This window comes from Drosophila kikkawai, chromosome X (genome assembly GCF_030179895.1).
Source record: "Drosophila kikkawai strain 14028-0561.14 chromosome X, DkikHiC1v2, whole genome shotgun sequence".
Lineage (NCBI taxonomy): Eukaryota > Metazoa > Arthropoda > Insecta > Diptera > Drosophilidae > Drosophila > Drosophila kikkawai.
The window spans coordinates 29,115,422-29,135,550 of NC_091733.1; the positions used below are offsets into that span (position 1 = coordinate 29,115,422).

A 20,129-nucleotide genomic window follows, 5' to 3' on the forward strand; every position below is an offset into this window, starting at 1 on the left:
AGAAAAATATTGTTTTTTAAGCGAAGACTTTATTAAATAAGCATCTTTTCCTTATTTATTTATTAAGTATATTATTTTGTATTATATTTTTTAAATTTATTTATATTTTCATGTTTTTTTTTTAAATTTGTAAAAATTATAGGAATTATTTTAGATTTTCTAAGGGTATTTTTGGATTTTTTAAAAATGGTTAATATAACATATTTCATAATTTATTATATATATTTTTTTATATTATATTATTTTAATTATTTAATTTTTTATTTCTTTTTTTTTTAATTTGTACAAATAATTGAATTTTTTTTTTGATTTTCTAGGAGTATTTATTTATTTTTTTTTTAATGAATATATTTATTTTTTTTTATTTGTAGAAATTATGGCAATTATTTTAGATTTTCTATAAAAATTTTTGTATATTTTATATAAAAATAAATATTTTTTTAATATATACTCTATATTTTTATACCCTTGCAGGGTATTATAATTTCAGTCAGAAGTTTGCAACGCAGTGAAGGAGACGTTTCCGACCCTATAAAGTATATATATTCTTGATCAGCATCAACAGCCGAGTCGATCTAGCCATGTCCGTCTGTCCGTCTGTCCGTCTGTCCGTCTGTCCGTCTGTCCATCTGTCCGTCTGTCTGTTTCTACGCAAACTAGTCCCTCAGTTTTAAAGCTATCTGAATGAAACTTTGCATATAGTCTTCTATATGTTCTCACTGCTATATATGTCGGAACGGGCCGGATCGGACGACTATATCATATAGCTGCCATACAAATGTTCGATATATTTTTAGAAAAAAAATTATAACTTTGCTGTTTTTCAACATTTTTGCACCATTTTTTAGATATGGCCACTCTATATTATTTAAGAATTTTGGTAAAAATTTTATGAAAATCGGACGACTATATCTTATAGCTGCCATAGGAACGATCGGGAAATTAATCGAAAAAAAATATAACTTCGTTGTTTTTCAACGTATTTTCATCTACTTTAAGTTATAAGCTTTTTTTATTATTCTAGAATTTTGGTATAAATTTTATAAAAATCGGACAACTATATCATATAGCTGCCATAGAAGCGATCGGCAAATGTATAAAATATGTAAAGCTGGGAATGTAAAACTGTAACTGTCAAACTGTAAACATAATAAGTATAGGTAAAATGTAATGAAACTCTGTTTTGTGAGTGTTTTCAGCATTTAAATCTATAATATAAACATCGAAACCAATCTGCAAGGGTATAAAAACTTCGGCGTGCCGAAGTTAGCTTCCTTTCTTGTTATTCTTTTTTTGTATATATATTTTTTTTTTCTCTACCAATGTTTAACGCAAAGTCTTGAACCAAAGCCAGGGTATTCACTTGAGCTAATAATTGTTATTTGCCGCAATTGTGGGCCGCAGTGGGCGTGGCCATGGTGGTGGCTGCAGCTGCAGTAGTTTGCAGTTGCAATTCCATTCGAGTTTGTTTTTTTTTCTTTTATTTTTTCTCTCTCCTTGGCTTTGACACTTGGCGGTTAATTGCATGGAGCTTGGCCGCGCATCGCTTTGAATTCGTCTCGTCTCACGTGGCGTATACGTAATGTGGGGAATTTGGTGGCCTGGTGGCATCGCATCTCCATAGAGACGATCATTAAGGCCCGGGCCACATAATTTGACCAAAAGCAGAGCCCGAGTTAAAGCCAAAGAGTCAAACTGCAAACTGAAACTCGAACTGGCGACAAACTCAAACTGAAACTCGAAAGTCAAAGTCAATAAAAATTCTAGAGTCGGCAAAGATGAGAGACAGCCAGCGAATAAATGCAGGCAAACTTCTGCTTCTTCGATCGCCAACGATTGGCTAAATTAGTTGTCATGGGAATTTATTGTGCTCGAGTGTGAGACGGCGACGGCGATGGCTACGGCAACTAAGTAAGGCCGCAGGCTTCAGGAGTCGGAAAGACCGGGGAATCGAGGCGAGTGTAACCCTAATGTGCCCACATGCATCCATCCCAAAGATCATGCGCATGATTAGCTGGCAAAAATAAGAAGAGAACAAAAAATACATAAAAAAGAAACACTGAAAACTAAAAAAACAGAGACTCTCTTATAAACTAAAGGCCAAGTTGGGATATTAAAAGAATATATATTTTATATAAAATAATGTAAAGTACAAAAATATACAGTAAAATTCATTAAATATTTATCGAATTCCCTAATTTAATATATTATTTATAAATTACAAATTGTAAATAACATTTTGGAGATTTATTTATTATTTTAAAAAATCATATTAAAATATAAAAAAATATTTAAATTAAATTCAGTATGCAGAAATATTAAGCCTTTAAAAACGAACTAAGAACAGCTTTTCGAGTTGAATTTAATACATTTTTGGTTTATTTAAGAATTTTTCAAGTTTTCATTTTTACCCAAAATTCACCACCTTTTCAAAAATTAAAATTTTCTAAAATTAAAAAAAAATTAAATTAAAAATAACCCTAAACTTGTTTAAAGTCTTAGATAAATATTTAAATTAACTTAATAAATATTAAAATTGTATTAACCTTATAAAAACTAACTTAGAACAGTTTTTCGAGTTAATTTTAATGCATTTTTGGCTAAGCTATGATTATTTTTTTTTTAATTTAATTTTTCCACAAAAATTATTTTGATTAAAAACACCAAAAATGTTCCTTTAAATGAAAACAAAAAAAATTTTTTTAAGTTTCTTGCTCATCTCTAAAATCCACACAAGTGTCCAAGTGAATGTGTGGCCGTCCAAGCGCAAATTGTTAAGGCTGCCAATTTGTATTAAAGTTGAATTATGCAAATAATGCAACACAGACGCGACTCGCCGATGAACTCGCAACTCCCAGTCAATTTCAGGCGCGCTTTTTCCCTCGCTTCAACTCCTAACTGTCAACTGTCACACTCGCACACACACACACATGAAATACTACAAAATTCAGACAAAAAAAAATTAAATAAAAAAAGAAAAAGAGTTGAGAGAGCAGAAAAACATCCAAGGAGTCTGCGAAATTTGTTTAGTGGCAAACATCATTTGTCTCAGGGCATATCTCTTCTGGCAGCCTCCGTCTTAATCTACTGTTGTCGTCGCCGGCGTCGTAATCTATTATTAAAATGCCATTAGAGCGGTGCCAGTCCCCCCGACACCCTGTCCCAGGCACCCTGCTCACCTGGGAAACCTCTTCACCTGGCCATAGAGCCATCCATTCGGATCTCCAGGTGCCAGCTGTCGTTTGTCTCTTCGACCAACGGCAAATGTAATTATCGATGAAAACATATTCGAATCGATACAATACTCTCTGTCACTGAGGGGGTATTTATATTTAAACAGGGATTTTAGACATGGAAAATATATGAAAATCATTTAGAAAAACTATAATAAATATAAAATATATATAAAAAAGGTAATTCAAGGTATTTTTATTATTATTTGAAATTTATGTAAAACAAAATTGTGAAGAAATATTTTATATCATTTTTAGTTAATTAATAATTTTCGATAATTAATTTATATTTGTTTTACCTAATTAATTTTTTTACTTAAATTTTAATTATTTATAAATATTTTAAACATTTAAAAATATTTATTTTGAGTCCATATTAAATGTACTTAAAACGAAATGAAGATGAAATATTTTAATAATTTATTTTTCATTTTTATTTAATTTTAATAATAACTTTTTAATTTTTAATTATTATTTAATTAATATTTCTGCTATTTTTTCTTACTTGTTAATAAATAATTTAATTTAAAAATAAATCCCACATATTTTTTAGGGTAACTTAAACCTTGGTTTTTTTTGGTAAATTTATTTTTGTCTTAATTTTTTAATGTTTTTTTTTTAGCCTTTCCTAAATGTTGTCAAATTTGGCGCGAGCAAATCGCACGCGTGTCCTCGGGGCGAAAGCGCGTGGACTGTTTGGTTTTCTGTCTTTGGTTATTGGTCTTTAGTCTTTAAAGGTTTTCTTTTTTCTTTTAGGTTTTTTGTACATTTTTTAATTTTTTTTTTTTTTGTGGTGTGGAAATTAATTGGAGGGTCGTCGCTGGTGGGGACCTTTTGCATAATCAAGTGTCAGAAATAGGTAAGAGCTTAGCCCATTAACTGCAATTAAGAGCCCAGCATTTCGGAGGGGGCTGCGGCAATTAACCGTTCATTAGCTTAAGTTTTGGCAAATATTTTAACTTGAGGCTTTCAACTCTTTTTTAGAGTGACGACTATAGTGCCCTAGGGACAAATATGTGTGTTTAAGCGTTCAAAAAAAATTAAATAAACTATCGGCTAGCGCCGTTATATAAAATTAAATGCGGCCGCCTCTGGCCTTTCACCCCAGCTTCTGTGAAAATTAACTCGGGTCGGTGAGATGGGTAAAAAAAACTTAGTTTACAACAAAAAATTAGAGAATTTAGAGAATGATGTCATCTGAAGGGGGATGCAGTTTAATATCGGAAAACGATCAATAAATATGAAATCTATATACATTTTCTTAGATTTAAAATTATTTCCAAAATTTTATTACAATTTAATAATTATGAAAGCTTTTTAAACAATAAATATAATTATTATATAAATATAATAAATNTAACTCTTTTAAAATAATAATAATTATAAAAAATAATTATGTTATAAATATATACCATAATTATAATAAATAACTACAAAAATATAATATTATACAATATAATATAAAATAAATCTAAATATTATAATAGAAATAAAAATAATATTTATAATTTTTATTCCAATATTATTATTATACAATTAATATTAATTATATTATAAAGCTACCAAAACAGCTTTTTCTTATTTTCTCTTCATATTTATCAAGCTGATAAATTTATAAATAATTAAACTAAGATATTAATTATTTATACAAAATTATAGTTTGACCTGTATTCATTTTTTTCTTCAAACAATTAAATTGCTTTCTCCAACCAATCTTTACTTGGCATATTTTATTAATTTATAATTATTCTTGGTAAAAAATCAAGTTAAAAAACATTTTCTATTAATTTCTGGAATCAAATTCGAATTCTTAGAGTAATATTTCTCGATTTAGAATCACTTCATTTCAATATAGCATCGAAAATTGAATGTGTTTAATTGATTGCTCATCGCTGTTCAGTCATTAAAAGCGCATTAATTTGGCATGAAAATCGGGAACAAATCGCCATCTCTGACTCTCTGGCCCCAATAGCTCTAAAAGATGTTTAAACAAAAGAGCCACAGCGAAGACAATGCTCAATCGATCGTTAAAAAATAGTAATAGAAAATAGAAACGATCGCGTTCCAATCATTTTCATTGTTTCTTAAACATACCGAATTAGTTTAATAATTTATTTGTTTTCTTTTCATTCAAATTTAATGGCATTCGCGCAGAGAGTCTATGTCGGAGAGGTGCCAAAAGAGATGGTGATACAGCATTAAATAAATTTAAACAAATTTGTCATTTCATCGGGGAGTTATTTGGATTTTTTAGATATTTTAGAAATTTAAATTTTAGTTTTATTGAGACTTTAACATTTAAATTTTATTTTTATTAAGACTTTTAAATATATTTAAGTGAATATATAAATATTATCATGCAATTTTATATTATATGGAATTTCTTTATTTTTTTAAAGTAAAACTTAAAAAAAAAAACTATGAAAAATTAATAATAATAATATTAATTTTTTTTTTTTTTGAATAATACATTTTTAATAATAAATATTTTAACTTTTTATTAAATATATTTTTTATATTTAATATATATTTTTTATATTTAATTTCAATTTCGTTTCCTATAAAACTAAATTAATAAAAAAAATATAAAAAATAAGAATTTATATATATTATATATATTATTTAATATTTAATTTCAATTTCACTTCCTAAATAATTAAATTAATAAAAAAAATATATAAAAAAAAAGAATTTAAACCTTAATAAACTCCCCTTTACACTGCCACTCCAAGGGCCTTAAACTATATACATTTTCAAAGATTTTCCTATGGCTTCTAGTCCCGCATATCTGGCGGATCTTCTGGCCTGGCTGGAATGCCTAATTGGCATGCGTAAGGCGGCCAATTTGGAGTCGCCACCATTGGAGTCCGATTCTGAATCTGAATCTGAATCTGAATCCCAGGTCCCCGTCGACGCCTGTCAGCCAAAGGAATTTTGTGGGCCCAAATTGGTGGCTATTGTTGTTGCTGGCACTGTTGCTGCTATTTGTTGTTAATACTGTTGTTGTTGTTGTTGCTGCTGCTGCTGGCTGACCCACTTTGGCGCCAAGGCAGAGGCGCTTTTGGCTAAAATCCAAAAACAGTCAGCGAACGAGACAGGCGAACAACGTTCAGCAAATTGCCGTTGAAATGCACAGCACTCTCCCTCCCAAATTGTTTTAATTTTTTTTTTATTTTCTTGTATTTTTTTATTTATTTAGTTTTATTATTTTTACCTTTGCCGGCCAGCTTCTTTCCTTTGTTTATTGTTTATTCTGTGCGGCTGTCCATCGATCCTGATGCCCGGCTGACAAATTTTTAATGCATTTAATATGCCAAAGACAGGGGCGCCGTAAAAGGGGTTAGGAAAATAAGTAAAGGATAAACAGAGAAAATATTAAAAATTAGTTGATTATTATTTATTCGTTTTTATTTATTTTTATTTAATAGTTTAAATTAAAAACAAAATAAATATATATATATATATATATATTTTTTAAATATAAATAAAAATAAATAAAATTAAACATGCAAATAAACAAAGCAAAAAATTAAAATTAAAAATTAAACAAATCAAAAATTAAGAAAAAATACTCAACAAATATAAAATATATAATAATAAATATAAATAATAATATTAAAAATTAAAAAAATAAGGAATAATCCTTTAAAAACTCGTACCTTTTTAAACTAAATTTCTTTAAATTAAAAAACTATACTCTTTGATAAAAACTCTAAAAAAAAACCCTAAAAACCCCCAAAATCACCACCATTGTGCCTGCTTTCCCTTATAAGTCCCTGTTTTATTACTTATACCATTTATAAATGTATATATATATATATAGTAATATAGTAGTATATATATATATACTATATACCCCTCATCTCAAGACTAAATCACGCAAGTCTACCGTTTTTGCCTGACCAAAAATGGACACAACTTGTACGTATTAAAATGTTTCGATTTTCTTTCTTTATTTTCATCGGTTTCTTTTCATTTTTCGCATTCAATTTTTTGCTGTATTTCTTTTGTTAAGCCGTTTTCTTATTTTTTTCTTATTTTTTATTGTTGTTGTCACCGAGTTCAACTTATAATTGATTGATTTATTGTTTTATTGTTTGCAAAATAAGTCATCTCGGCGAGGGCAAAAGAATTTAGCGCTGTGGCGCTCCATAAAATCGACATTAAATAAATATCAACGCAAAAACCACCCAAAACAAAAAACGTACAACGAAGGTTTTACCACTAAAAAGTGAAATAAAAAGGAAAACAGAAAAGAGAACTGATAAAATAAGGGTATAAATGACAAAGAAAAGTCGGTATAACCAAAAAAAAAAAAGACAAGACTTTGTAGTTGCTTTAAGAATTTTTATTTAAATAATTTAAAGAAGCCAAGTTTGATTTTAAAAAATTTACAATACAAGAATTTAAGTATTTAATGTATAAAAAGATTTTTAAATATTAAATTTTAAATATTATTAAATAAAATAAATGTACATAAATATAAATATTTAAAATATTATTATAAATATTTATACATAAAAATAAATATTTTAAATATTATTTTATATTGTTAATATCTACACTAATATACATTTTTATAATATTTATTATATTTTAAATATATTTAATTCCATAAAAAAATTATAATGTATCGAAATCAGCTTTGTTTTTTAATTTTATTTTTTAATATATTTAATATTCCAAAGAAATATTTAGTATTAAAATTTCAAAAGTAAAAAGAATTCCCCAAGTCTTAAAATTGCTCATTTCCTTGCCAAAAACAAATCCTTTAAATTCCATTAGCTGTGTATTTAGCTATTTAGTATTTAGGTTAAAAGATCTCTTAACATTTACCTCGATTAAATACAAATCGCTTGGCAACAAGTTCCGTTTAACAACTAATTAGTCGCAGCATCCGATAAGGAGTCACTTGACACATTTACCTTCGGCTTTCCTCGCCTTTTTCCCTGACGGGTGGAAATTTTCTCCGTTAATTGTGGGCAAACAGCTTGGATTTGTTCCGTCGTCGTCGCCAGCTGCCTGTTCTTCCGATTGATAAAGGAAAAAAGAAAATCCAAAGAGCCAAGCAGAGATGATGAATCCCATTGGATCCGCATTTAGCGATTTAACATGGCATGGATCAAACAGTTAATGCATTTAACGACGATTGATTAGCCAACCGCCGCGGCGTCGTCGCATAAATAAATAATTGCACAAAAATGCAAACAATTTGTATGTATATTTGCCATTTTTCTTTATTTTTTTTCCCCCCTCGATGAAATCGATTTTGCATCGCCGGCAAACCCATGGCCGGAACCGAGCTCATAATCATGCAAATGTAAATGTGTCGCCAAATGAGATGCGGCGGATGCTGGGACTCTCAGCCAGCAGCAGATCCGTAATCTTTGCAGCGCCGATCGCCGTCGATCAATGTCAATTTTATGTAATGCCGAGCTAAATGTTTAAGTTTTGCTGCACAGAAAATAAAAATCAAAATCAAAGAAACCTATAAATCAAATAAAATACCTAATAATAAAATAAAAATAGAATAAAAGGAATTTTAAACTCAAATTTAATAATTTAAATAATATTTATGAATTGATTTTAGGATATATTATATAAAATATCTATTTATATATCTTTTTCTTTTAGGAAAGGAAAAGGAAAACATCAAGAAAACAGCAAAGAAAAGTTTTTAAATTTTTTTTTTATTTTTTAATTTAAATAATAATTAAAATAAACAAAACTACATTTTTAAACATGGTTTTTTTCACCCAAAAATTAAAAAATATATATATTTTAAAATTTTAAGCTAATTTTAAATTAATATAAACTTATACATTTACAAATATTAATAAAAAAAATTATTTAATTAATTAATTAAATTATTAATTATTATAATTTAAAAAATATATGAAATATAAATAATAATATATATAAAAATATATATAAATAAATTTAACAAATTTTTGTTGCTTAATTAAAAACTTTTCATCAACCAAAAATTCAAGATTAATTAATTTAATTTATATTACAAATTTTAAGCTCATTTAAAATGAATGAAAAACTTATAAATTTACAAATTTAATTTAGAAAATTAATTAAACAAATTAAATCAATTAAAATTAATTATATTAAATAAATTAAAATAATTAAATAAGTTAATTAAATTATTAATTAAAAATATATATAAATATAAACTAAAAAAAAATGTTTTTAAATTAAACAACTTTTCCGCTTTTACCTAAAAACTTGTAATAAATTCAATTAAATTTGTTCACTGTGCACCCCTAGGCTGGCACTTTAATTTGCAGATAATTTCAGGCTAATTTCTAGCTACTTAAGATAATTTAACACCAACCGACAGAGTAGAGACCGACCTTTAAGCCGCCTCCTTGCCGCCCCTCGGCATCCTCTCATTTATTACGCGGAAACGGAAGTTGATGCGGCAACAGAGTTGTAAAATCAAATAAAAAAAAAAAAAAGAAATGAAAAACATTTATAATTATCAAAACAACTGTCACAGCTGGGCGATGCAAATCAATGAGCCAGCCGGTTCCTCTACCTCCAGCCAGCCCCAAACGATATTAGTTCATATTTTGCAGTGTTGAGCTTGTGTAAACAAGTATTTTAATAACTCAATCAAAATAAATTAGCCAACAAAAAAGAAGAAGAGCAGCCTGGCTGCCCAAGGGGGCGTGGCTAACTGTTGAGCAGTTGAGTTAGTGTTTTTAACGTTAGTTAGTTTAGTTGTCGTCGTCGCAGCAGCAGCAGAAGGCCCACTTGACCGACTGTCAAACGCATGCCAACAACAGTTTAGCGGCGACAATTAGCCACGCACTCTTGGCCAAAGCGCCACAGAAGGCCAAAACCGAAGACCGTGTAGAGAGGGAAAGATGTCCAGAGACTTGTGAGACGCAGTCAGGAGACATTGGGACATCGGGACATTCAATTTGAGCAACCAGTTGCCACTGAGATGGAGTCCAGGGGTAGAGTTGCACTGGCAAAAAGGATAGGAATTTATTAATTATTTGTTAAAAAATTAAAGAAATAATTAAAATAATTTCTAAGATCAATTTAAGATATTTAAAAAGTCATAAATGTAGTAAAACTTTACAAATTTTCATAAAAAATTATACAACAAAATATTTAAGCTATTGAAAATGCATAGGAATTTTAACTATTAAATACTTAAATAATTTAAGTAATAATTAAAATAATTTCTAAGAACAATTTAAGATGTAAAGATGTAAGAAATGTAGTAAAACTTTACAAATTATTATACAACATTTAGAAACAAATATTTAAATTATTGATAACGCTTAGGAATTTATTTATTATTTGTTAAAAAATTAAGGTAATAATTAAAGAAATTTTCAAGAACATTTTTAGATATTTTAAAAGTCAGATATGTTATAAAACTTAAAAAAATATCATAAAAAATTATAAACAATTTTCAAAAATTTTAACAAATTTTTAACTACAAAAAATTTTATATTTTTAAGTTAGTAAAATATTTTTATATTAAATATGGAAAAATATTTAAACTAAAAAAAAATTATGAAAATATATTAAACTTATAATTTTATTATATAAAATATGTAAAAATATTTGAACTAAATAGGAATTTTTAAATAAATTATGGAAATTTATTAAACTTTTGAATTATAAAATAATAATTTTTAGACAAGATCATAAAATTTATTAAATTAAAATGAACTTTTTATTGTTATTTATATTTTAGTAATATTATTTTAAATTTACAACTTTACTACAAATTTTTATACCCTTGCAGGGTATTATAATTTCAGTCAGAAGTTTGCAACGCAGTGAAGGAGACGTTTCCGACCCTATAAAGTATATATATTCTTGATCAGCATCAACAGCCGAGTCGTTCTAGCCATGTCCGTCTGTCCGTCTGTCCGTCTGTCCATCTGTCCGTCTGTCCGTCTGTCCGTCTGTCCGTCTGTCCGTCTGTCTGTTTCTACGCAAACTAGTCCCTCAGTTTTAAAGCTATCTGAATGAAACTTTGCATATAGTCTTCTATATACTCTCACTGCTATATATGTCGGAACGGGCCGGATCGGACGACTATATCATATAGCTCCCATACAAATGTTCGATAAATTTTTAGAAAAAAAATTATAACTTGGCTGTTTTTCAATATTTTTGCATCATTTTTGAGACATAGCCATTTTATATTATTCCAAAATTTTGGTAAAAATTTTATGAAAATCGGACGACTATATCTTATAGCTGCCATAGGAACGATCGGCAAATGAATAGGAAAATAATTATAACTTCGCTGTTTTTCAAAATATTCTTATCTACTTTTAGATATAAGCTTCTATTATTATTTCAGAATTTTGGTAAAAATTTTATGAAAATGGGACAACTATATCATATAGCTGCCATATAAACGATCGGTAAATGTAGAGAAAATGTAAAGCTGGGAATGTAAAACTGTAACTGTCAAACTGTAAACATAATGAGTATAGGTAAAATGTAATGAAATAATATCTGCAAGGGTATACAAACTTCGGCGTGTCGAAGTTAGCTTCCTTTCTTGTTAATTTTGTAATATCACTAAAGTAACCCAACTTTTGGCACACTGTACTAAAAATCTGTAAACATCTGGCTAAAAATTGTTCTTAATCAAGCGTTAATTTGCTGGCCAACAACGGCACAGCTTCAGAAAAGTGAATATCTTGTAAACGGAACGGATTGGTTAGGATTGGTTGGGATTGGATCGAATCGGTTGGGATTGGATGGAATCAGTTGGAATTGGAACCTCACCAAGCTGAGCCAAGATAAGTTAGAATGAGATTAGTCAAGTTGCAATTAGACCGATCCTTTTATAGGCACGATTACCTTTACGATTATTACACATGCTCAACAACAGCATCAAGCCAAGGCAGAGATCTATCTATCCATAGGTTCAATAACCTAATCAAGCCACTGATAGATTCACGTTCTTTAAATAAATACAGAAATTCAGCAAGAGAGAGAGATAACAATGAAATCAAATTTTGTATGCAATGACATATTTGTTGTTGCTGTTGCTGCCAGCAGCTTCCTATTTGCAAAACAGATCGATAGAAATATAAATAAAAAACAAGAAAGGAAGCTAACTTCGGCACGCCGAAGTTTGTATACCCTTGCAGATTGGTTTTGATGTTTATTTTATAGATTTAAATGCTGAAAACACTCACAAAACAGAGTTTCATTACATTTTACCTATACTTATTATGTTTACAGTTTGACAGTTACAGTTTTACATTCTCAGCTTTATATATTTTATACATTTACCGATCGCTTCTATGGCAGCTATAAGATATAGTTGTCCGATTTTTATGAAATTTATACCAAAATTCTAGAATAATAAAAAAAACGTATATCTCAGAGTAAATAAAAATGCGTTGAAAAACAACGAAGCTATAATTTTATTTCTATTAATTTCTCGATCGTTCCTATGGCAGCTATATCATATAGTCGTCCGATTTTCATAAAATTTTTACCAAAATTCTGGAATAATATAAAATGGCTATATCTCAAAAATGATGCAAAAATATTGAAAAACAGCCAAGTTATACTTTTTTTTCTAAAAATTTATCAAACATTTGTATGGCAGCTATATGATATAGTCGTCCGATCCGGCCCGTTCCGACATATATAGCAGTGAGAGCATATAGAAGACTATATGCAAAGTTTCATTCAGATAGCTTTAAAACTGAGGGACTAGTTTGCGTAGAAACAGACAGACAGACAGACGGACAGACGGACAGACAGACAGACGGACAGACGGACAGACAGACAGACGGACAGACGGACATGGCTAGATCGACTCGGCTGTTGATGCTGATCAAGAATATATATACTTTATAGGGTCGGAAACGTCTCCTTCACTGCGTTGCAAACTTCTGACTGAAATTATAATACCCTGCAAGGGTATAAAAAAGAAGGCATTTAGTAAGAACGAGATGGATAGATGCCACTTTAAACTAAAGACAAAACTATCGGTAAAATATAATAAAAATTTATGGCAGGCCATTGTTCAATTTTATTGTTATTATTTCGTCTCGTTTCGTTTCGTGTCGTTTTGGTTAGCTTCTTTTTTTTCAGTTTTTGTTTAGACATCAGTCCCAGCGTTTAGACAATAAAAATTTCAGGACTATTGTCTGGGCCATCTAAATCAATACACAAAAGATGCGAATTTTTGTGTTTGGCTTTTGGCCAGAACTCTCTTAACAATTAAAACCGTTAACAAAATAGTTGATCAAACAATGGATTGTTTCTTTAGATTTTCTTTTTATGAGGGGGGTGTTGCAAAAAAAAAAAATAAAATATATTTGCAACTCTTTTGAGAAAGTATTTTTCTCCTCAATGAAATCTTAAACCTATAATATATATATACATTTCTTTCTCGTAATCTGAATAAATCGTCATGTGTTTTAATGTTCTGTCCCATTAACTTTGCATAATTCCGAAATGCCATCAAAATGCTTTAATTTATTTAACATCTTCGTGGACAACACAAGAGATTCAACATCATCATCATCAACATCATTGTGTTGACAATCTCTTTTTCCTTTTTTTCGCTTTATATATTATTTATGACGTTTTTTTTTTTTTGCCAAAATGTAAAGCGTGAAGTTTTATCAATTCCAGCAGACACCTGGCTACCTGGCCGAAAGATAAATGAATTCAAAATCGATTGGAAATATTGATCAATAGAATTGGCAGCGAATCAAGGCGAAAGGTTTAGCCCAAGCGATGATAACAATCGAAAGAAAGAACCACTAAACATCATCATTAGCATCGTTGCCCTGTTGTCCGCTTCAGATCGAGTGTGAATTATATTAGAAGAGATCTCGGCCTCGCCAAAAAGAATGTTAACGAGGGTGAAGTCTGGGTCCAGAGGGGAAGTCAGTCAGTTGAGTCAGAAATCAGTTGCTGGTATATAAATATTTTAAATTTATTTTATATTATTTTTAAATTTTTTTACTTTATAAAATATATATATATAATTCTCTAAAGTTTTTATATTCATTTTTAGACATTTTTATTTATAATGAGGAATATTTTAAATATTTAATTATATTTATTATAGCTTAATAACTAATTAATTAACAATTTATTTTCACTGCTAAAGCTTAAAGTTTGTTTATTACTTTATAGAATTTTTATTTAAAAGCAAAAATATCAGGAATATTTTAAAATTTAAATTATATTTATTATATCATAAAAACTAATTTAATTTACAATTTAAATATCATTGCTAAAGCTTAAAGTTTGTTTCTTCATTTATAGAAATTTTTATTTACTGCCAAATATTTCAGGAATATTGTATATAATTTTTACATTTTTAACTATTCAAAATATATGCAGATTATTGACTATAATTTGTAAATTAATTTATAGACATTTTTATTTATATCCCAAAATATCAGGAATATATTAAATATTAAAATAGATTTATTATAGCTTGGGAAATAATTAATTAACTATTTATTTATCATTTCTAAAAAAAAAAACATAACAATTAATAAAAGTTAAACTTTATTTTTAACTATTTTCTTTCAGCCCTTTAAAGATATTTCCTTTGGAGAAAAAAAAGGAACATAATCAATAAAAATGGAAACTACATACGGAAATAATAAAATTCAAACCGGAAAAGAACAGGTGAGTTTCAATTTTGATTTCCCAGCGACAAGCGACGACTTTCCGTCATTAACCTTTCACTCGCCGATATAATAAACCGAAATTATCAGCCATAAATATCAATGAGCCAAAAGGCTAATGTCAAAAATCGACCAAAAATCGTGAGAAATGTATGAATCGAAAGAGAATTACGAGTGCAAACAGGAAAAGCCCTACTCTAAGCTGAATATATATCTCTCTTCTTGGGAAAATATATATATATATATAGTATTTCGATTGAGAAAAATTTACATAAAAGAATGGATAGAATGGAGGCGATATCAATGCAACTTTGATTAAGTTGTTAGGCAGCAGCATCTCTGAAATGCTGGAAAATCTCAGGGAAAGGTGTGAAATATTACAGCTTTTTATCCTCAACAGCGGGAAATGTTTTGATTTCGAACAAAACAAACGCCACAGGGGCAAGTCGGGCCCCCCCTTTCAAAAATATTCAAATTATTTTGAAATACGAGTCTGTATTTATTAGCGATTAGTATGGAGACCCCTTTTGAGATTATAGGAGGTTTTTTCAGAATTTACTGTGAACTTATGCAAATCGAAAATCGATCGTTGCGTTGTGGAAAGTGTCAAAAAGAACTCGAACTCGAACTAGCTCTGTGGCTCTATTGAAAACTGATATCTTTATCGGTTCAAGCTCCTCCTTCCCCTCGATATTCTTGTTAGCAACGTTCTTCAATTTATTTGGTCAGTGGAAGGTGTGAAAAGCAACAAGAGATTCTTGGAGGGAACCCAAGATCTTCGATCTCCGATCTCCGATCACAGGTGATCGCCGGCTTGGCGCACGCTAAAGTTCAACACTCGTGTGGGTCACCCTTCGCCTTTTTTTTTTTTGGTCAATTGAAATGCAAATGCCGTTGAAATATTTAAATACAAAATGACAAATCGATGAATTATGAATCGGAATCTTGCGAGTCGCACTGTTGGAATTCAAGTTTAAGAAATCAAAAAACAAGAAAAGAACAAATGAAATGAAACATTTTCCTTACATCGAAGGCACACAAAAAATGTTATTGCTGAAAAATGAATGAATAGCAAAGGGGGTTTCTATAAATGTAATACCCTAAATGGAGTCTAAGATGAATATAATTTAATATTTGTTTAAATTCATTTATATATAATATATTTAAGGAGAAAAGTGGAAGAATGTTAGCTCAAAAATAACTTAAATAATTGAATAAAAAAAAAATAATAAAATAATAATAACAAAAAAAATAATAATAAAATAAATAAAATTAATATATCATTTAAAAAAAATTTATATAATTTAATAAAATATTATAAAAATAATCTTAAATTTTTAAAAATATTATAAAAAACATTTAGATAGTTTTTAGAATATTTTATTAAATTATTTAACATTTTTTGGGTTAATACTTCTTCATTTTCCTCTTTAAATATACCCTTCTTTCTATAGAGTATCACACCATCTCATTCTTTTCCCATATAAATTTCAAGAAAACCCTTCTACTTCTATTTTAATATGAATTAATATGTTTCGAATGGGTTTTGGGGCCCTTGAAGCATCAGAGAGCTAGGCAGAAGAGAAAGGAGCCTCTTTATATTTTGTTTGAAACTAAGAAATTGTGAATAAAAAAATATAACAATCAACTAGTTTAATATTCTATGGAGTTCTTATGTAATAATTCCCTTCACTAAGGGGACTTTATTTAAAAGAAAACTAAACAAAGTTAAATAAAATGTAATAATACTGCCTACTTCAATAATTAGTTCACCAATAATTTATTCACCGATAATTAATTCACCAATAATTACACCTACAAGTATTTTCAATTTTGCCAATTAAATTTCACTTATCTTTTATAATTTTTAAACGAAGCACAGAAATAATAAATTTACCAAATAATTCACCAATAAATTATAAATTTTTCGACTAACGAAAAAGGTTCACCAATGAATTTCTTGTAATATATTCACAGAAATATTAAGTAATGAATATTCTTACATTTATTTTACAAATCAACAATGAAAAGCGACTTTATTTTATATTTTATTTAATATTTATTTAATTTTGAACAATGTATTGTTGAACGAATTAAAAAAATAATAAATTCACCAATAAATTCAAAAATAAATTCACCAATGAATTCAACAATGTATTCAACAATGAATTCAACAAATTTATCGATTTAATTTTACAATTTCACCCATAAAGGGCAATACATTTTTAATGAAAAAGCTTTTAAAAAAATATATAAAATACCTATATATACAAAAAAGTCAGATTTAATCATTTATTTAGTGTTTATATTATTATTATATTTTTTTATGTGTGGCACGACAGAAACATGGTTTATGGCAACCGTGGAAAATCATGCCTTGGCCAAATGCGAACGAGGCACGTTGTGCTGCATGTGGCAAATGGCAGGTGGCAAGTAGCAAATGGGGAGGAGAAAAAAGAAGCTAAAGTCAGGGTCTTTCGTGTAGTCACTCAGCCAGCAGCCGTGCGGCAAATGAAAATATTTATATACAGACTCGCACATTGATTCCTCCTTGGCGAGGTAACGGTAAGTGCACTCTATGCAAACATTGCCGATACTCGTCGGAGTCCGAGTCCAAGTCTAAGTATGAATATGAGTACTCACTCGCATCTCCCCTTCTTCGGGAAGATTAACTCTTCTACGCAGGCAAATCCCAGGTTCTTTATCCTTATTATTTTTTCTTGACTCCACACACGTGGCGTATGCGTAATCCGGCGTTAATTTTAATTAGGCCTCCAAGTGAAAGAGGATAAAAGAGGAATTAGGTAGAAGCAAAAGGGGGAGGGAGTGGTGGGGAGGTGGGGAGGTGAGAGAGCTTAATTAATTTATTACTGCTACTGAAAATGTTGTTGAAGATATTGTTAATGTTTGAGGCTTATAAGCAGCTATGTTGCTAGTAACTCTTAGGTATTGCTGCCCTAGATTTGGAGTTTTTTATGGAATTATTTATAAATATTTATTATTATTTATTTTTTTTTGTAATTTACCTATAAATGTGGTTAAAAATATATACATAACTGTGGAAACTAGCTAAAAGTATTATTGAAAATATAGTCATAAACTTAGGAGGAAGATATATAAATTTACCCAAAATATTTGGCTTAAAATATAATAATTTAATACTTGTATATTATTCTTATTTTTATTTATTTATCAAATATTTATTTTTACAAATCAAAAATAAATCTAAATTAAATACTAATAATTGTCTAAGTATTTTTATATTTCTTTTATTTAAAAGAACTCAGTAAACTAAAATCATTTGTACAGGTATTTTCTTATTTATTGTTTATATTTTTCTTAAATTTCATTGTTTTCCTGTTACTTTTTATAACTGATACTATTTTTTACATCGCAATCACTCCTAAATATAAAAAATTAATCTAAATTAATTTCCTAATAATTCTTTAGGTATTAAAATATTTTAAAACATATTTTTTATTAATTTTTTGATAAACTAAAATTAATTTTTTACATTCTCCCTATTTAAAGTTGAATTTTTCCCTAGTTTTCCTTAGTTTTCCTTACTTTTTCCCTGCCAAGTGATCATATCTCTTATTTGTTTATTCAATTCTCACATCTTTTTTTGTGGCTTTATTTCCTGTGATTTTTGTTGCCTTTCGATCACCTGTTTGATAAGCCATTAAATGCTGGCCAAAGAACAACCTTCGCCAGGTCCAGGAGAAGTCTAAGCCAGTTGCACGTTGCACGTTGCCTGATAATCTATCGTCGTCTATCAGCATGCATCATCATGTTGCAACTGGCAAGTGCAACAGCAACTGTTTTTTTTGGGGAAAAATGTTGCAAATGCTGTTTGCAAAGCCTTCTTTTGCGTTATAGTTCTAAGCATCGTCTGCAGTCTGCTGCAGCTGCATGGAAGCTTGGAGATTTCCCGCCAGGTTTTCCTTGCCGGGCTCACCGGCAATCATTCACTTTTAGCCAAAGCATAATAACAATATTTCAACTAGTCGCAGTCTCCTGGCACGCGATCCATCTTGACTGGATTCTATATGGATCTCTCTCTCTCTCTCTCTCTCTCTCGCCTGGGTGGGGACGCAGGAGGAGGCATATCGCATTATTTCCACGACGAGCGCTCGATGGCGCATAGAATTTCGATTTAATCGCGTTCGCTGCTGCTGCTGCCGCTGCTGTTGATCTGATCTAAGTTGCATTTAATAATCGTCGTCGTCGTCTCCGTCGTCATCGTCATCGTTGTCTGCGGCAGCAACAAGTTTACTTGTCACCAGTGATGAGCGGCAGAGATTGGGCGAAGAAGGATAGAGATTTTAGCGGGGAAAAGGATAAGAATTAGAGAATTGAGTGGGTTCTTTTAATGGGATTAAAAATAATTCAAATTAAATTGAAGTTAATTACAATAAAATTAAAAAATTATAAAAATTAAATTTAAAAATAATTAAAATTAAATTAAAAATATTTAAAATTAAAATTAAAAATCATTAAAATCAAATTAAAAATATTTTAAATTAAATTTAAAAATAATTAACATAAGATTTGAAAATAATTAAAATTAAATTAAAAATAATTAAAATTAAATTTAAAAATAATTAAAAATAATTATAATTAAAATTAAATTTAAAAATAATTCAAATTAAATTAAAAATAATTAAAATTCAATTTGCAAATTATTAAAACTTAATTAAAAATAATTAAAGTTAAATTTAAAAAATGTATAGATAAATAAATAAATCTGAGAAATAAATTTATATAAATAAAAATATTAAAAAAATATATATATTAAAAAAAATATTTTAAAATTTAAAAAAATATAAATTTTATAAAATAAGTTCAGATAGATCTGTTTAGAAAAAGGATAAACAAGCAGCACTTGACAGACACAACAGGCAAAACAGGCTGCAGATGCTGTTGCCGCTGCTGCTGCCGCTGCTGCTGCCGCTGCTGCTGCTGATGTTGCAGATGTTGCAGATGCTGCTGCTGCCGCTGCTGTTGCTGTTGCTGTTGCTATTGCCGCTGTCAACGTCAAAGTCATGGCATTTGTTGCTGTTGCTTTGGCTGTGCCTGTTGGTGTGTTGCGCCTACATTCATATTTCAGCAATTAAAAATCTAATTGACAAATACTTGAGAGACAACGTGAAGTCAGCCTAGAGAGACAGAGAGAGAGAGAGAGATAGAGAGGGAGACTGGACGAGTTTGAGTTCACAGTTGTTGCAGCTGC

General features: G+C 29.1%; 1 protein-coding gene and 1 long non-coding RNA gene across 3 annotated transcripts in view; one reads left to right on the top strand and one right to left on the bottom strand.

Moving 5' to 3' along the window:
* Nucleotides 1-20,129, top strand: part of LOC138929244 (mRNA decay activator protein ZFP36L3-like) — a 154,755-nt gene that overhangs the window by 110,192 nt on the left and 24,434 nt on the right. Inside the window, exon 4 of the mRNA XM_070288579.1 lies at nt 14,799-14,897. The gene's annotated coding sequence lies outside the window, so the exon portion shown is untranslated. The remainder of the gene's footprint in view (nt 1-14,798; nt 14,898-20,129) is intronic.
* LOC138929117 (uncharacterized) lies at nt 5,839-8,327 on the bottom strand. Of its 2 annotated transcripts, none has more exons than XR_011445555.1 (3): nt 8,070-8,327; nt 6,448-6,518; nt 5,839-6,298 (listed from the first exon to the last, which is right to left on the bottom strand). It is a non-coding gene; the product is annotated as an uncharacterized lncRNA (long non-coding RNA). The 2 variants fall into 2 exon arrangements; XR_011445554.1 differs by having other exon boundaries at nt 5,847-6,373.